Source organism: Triticum urartu, chromosome 3 (genome assembly GCF_003073215.2).
Source record: "Triticum urartu cultivar G1812 chromosome 3, Tu2.1, whole genome shotgun sequence".
Taxonomy (NCBI): domain Eukaryota; kingdom Viridiplantae; phylum Streptophyta; class Magnoliopsida; order Poales; family Poaceae; genus Triticum; species Triticum urartu.
This window is the reverse complement of record NC_053024.1, coordinates 328,345,336-328,348,545: the sequence shown is the minus strand read 5'-3', so window position 1 is coordinate 328,348,545 and position 3,210 is coordinate 328,345,336.

Sequence of the window (3,210 nt, the reverse complement as noted above, 5' to 3'; positions counted from 1 at the left end):
AGAGGAGGAAGCACTTGATGCGGCCGACTGGCCACCTCGTGGCCGCGACAGAGAGGCCTCCCGGCCCTCCACTCAAGCCGTACCCCATACCAAGGCACGGGAATATGCGCCGGACTTACGAGACATTTTGGAGGACAAGGCAAGGCAAACACGCTCGATCTACGGATTGCGTGGGCGCCCCACGGCTCGAGACAGTAACCGTCACGCTGGCCACAAATTTGGCAGGGCCAAACACAGCTCATTGGAGCTACGTCATGATATCGCCCAGTACAGAGGCGCCGCACACCCACTATGCTTTACAGACGAAATAATGGATCATCAAATCCCCGAGGGGTTCAAACCCGTAAACATCGAATCATATGATGGCACAACAGATCCTGCGGTATGGATCGAGGATTATCTCCTTCATATCCACATGGCCCGCGGCGACGATTTCCACGCCATCAAATACCTCCCACTCAAGCTTAAAGGACCAGCTCGACATTGGCTTAACAGCTTGCCAACAGGATTAATCAGTTGTTGGGAGGACCTGGAAGCCGCATTCCTCGACAATTTCCAGGGCACTTATGTGCGACCCCCAGACGCCGATGACCTAAGTCACGTAATTCAGCAGCCAGTGGAATCGGCCAGGCAATTCTGGACACGGTTCCTAACAAAGAAAAATCAAATAGTCGACTGTCCGGACGCTGAGGCCCTAGCAGCCTTCAAGCACAATATCCGTGACGAGTGGCTGGCCCGGCACCTTGGACAAGAAAAGCCGAAATCTATGGCAGCACTCACGACACTCATGACCCGCTTTTGCGCGGGAGAAGACAGCTGGCTTGCTCGTAGCAACAATATGACCAAGAACCCCGGTAATTCGGACACCAGGGACAGTAGTGGCAGGTTGCGTCGCAACAAGCAGAAGTGCCGCATTAACGGCGACAATGCTGAGGATACGACAGTTAATGCCGGATTCAGAGGCTCTAAATCCGGTCAGTGGAAAAAGCCATTCAAAAGGAATCATAGGGGCCCGTTCAGTTTGGACCAAATACTCGACCGCTTGTGCCAGATACATGTCACCCCCGAAAAGCCGGCCAATCACACCAACAGGATTGTTGGGTGTTCAAGCAGGCATGCAAGTTAAACGCCAAAAATGAAGACAAGGGGCTGCATAGCGATGACGACGAGGAGCCCCGGCTGCCGAACAACAGTGGACAAAAGGGTTTTCCCCCACAAGTGCAGACGGTGAACATGATATACACAACCCACGTCCCCAAAAGGGAGCGGAAGCACGCATTAAGGGACGTATACGCGGTAGAGCCAGTCGCCCCAAAGTTCAACCCATGGTCCTCCTGCCCGAGCACCTTTGATCGAAGGGACCATCCCACTAGCATCCGTCATGGCGGATTCGCCGGATTGGTCCTAGACCCAATTATTGACGGATTTCATCTCACTAGAGTCCTTATGGACGGCGGCAGTAGCCTGAACCTGCTTTACTAGGATACAGTGCGGAAAATGGGCATAGATCCCTCGAGGATTAAGCCCACCAAAACGACCTTTAAAGGCGTAATACCAGGTGTAGAGGCCAACTGTACAGGCTCAGTCACACTTGAAGTGGTCTTCGGATCTCCGGATAATTTCCGAAGCGAGGAGTTAATCTTCGACATAGTCCCGTTTCGCAGTGGTTATCACGCACTGCTCGTGCGAACCGCATTCGCTAAGTTCAATGCGGTACCGCACTACGCATACCTTAAGCTCAAGATGCCAGGCCCTCGAGGAGTAATTACGGTCAATGGAAACACCGGACGCTCCCTCCGAGCGGAGGAGCACACGGCGGCCCTTGCAGCGGAAGTACAAAGCAGCCTCTCCAGGCAGTTCTCCAGTCCCGCCACTAAACGACCGGACACCGTCAAGCGCGCCCGGAGTAACCTACAACAAGACCGCCTGGCACGATCCGAGCAGGCATAGCAATGCGGCCCCAACCCCAACCCTCGCAAAAAGGCGACGCCAGTACTTCGCGTACATAACTACGCTCTAGAGATACCATGGGTACAGGGGAAGGGGCACCATCACGGCACGCCCAAAAATACGGCTTAAACCGTACCAGGGGCTGCTGATTTTTTTAATTTTCTCTTACTTTCAGGACTCCATCCTTCGGAAGGCCTGTTCGGTAGTTCAATTGCCGCACAAACGATGCAAGAACCAGGGAAGCAGACAAGCCACGCCGCAGTACGAAACTCCCAGGTGGTCTCTATCACGAGCAGTATACCTCTTCCGCATACTATTCCGCAGCTTGCCCCTGGAACGGACATGTTAACTAGTCCAACCTTCCACTTATCGCATTATTTGTATCGTTCTGCTTTGATCGCAGCCCTTTTTAATAAACAATGCATAGCTTTCGTCTATTTTTGCATTACCTTTTTTCTTTATATATGTTCCTTAACGACATGTTGCACCCGTACACATTGGTACGGCCAAAATACGCCAGGGGCTTTAGTACCCCTCAATATGGTGTGAGAAGTCCGAACACTTTAACAAGTGTGGCACCCTAAACTTATAGCATTATATGCATCGGCTCTGAATCATGTCTTGGGTCAATAGTTGGGTTTGCCCGGCTCCTATGTTTTGGTGCCTTACGTTCCGCTATATTGGCTAAAGTAGCACTAGGAGAACCACTGCGATTGTGCCCCAGTTGAGTTGGGTCGAGCACCTCAGTGGAGAAAGCTAAAACTGACTGTCATGATGAAGCAAGAGCTCGTCGCTGTTCGAGAGGTTTTTCGAGTCCCTAAAGACTTATGCCGCTTAGGGCGAGGAGCCGGCTCTGTCCGACCAAGGCGTGGATAGCGCCCCGAACTCGGTCTTCCGAATACCAGGGGCTTCGCCGAAATTTAAAATTATAGAATTCCATGGCTAAGTGAGAGTGTTCACGCATTATAGTCCGATTACCTTGTTCGTTGGGCTGAGCGCCTCCCTCGAAGGACCCAAACATGGGAAAAAGAGCGCTCAGGTTTATCCCCGAACACCCCAGAACTCGCGGCATGGGTGCAGAAGCCGACAACTTGCCATCTCTCAGAATTGATAAACAGCCGCACAGAAGGTAATATTTTAAATTCCAACAGCATTGCTTAGCGCATATAAACAAGTTTTCAGCGCACAGGACAAAACGAGAAAGTTTCACTCAAAAATTACATCCCTAGAACATTCATCCGCCACAAGGCAGGCACCCTT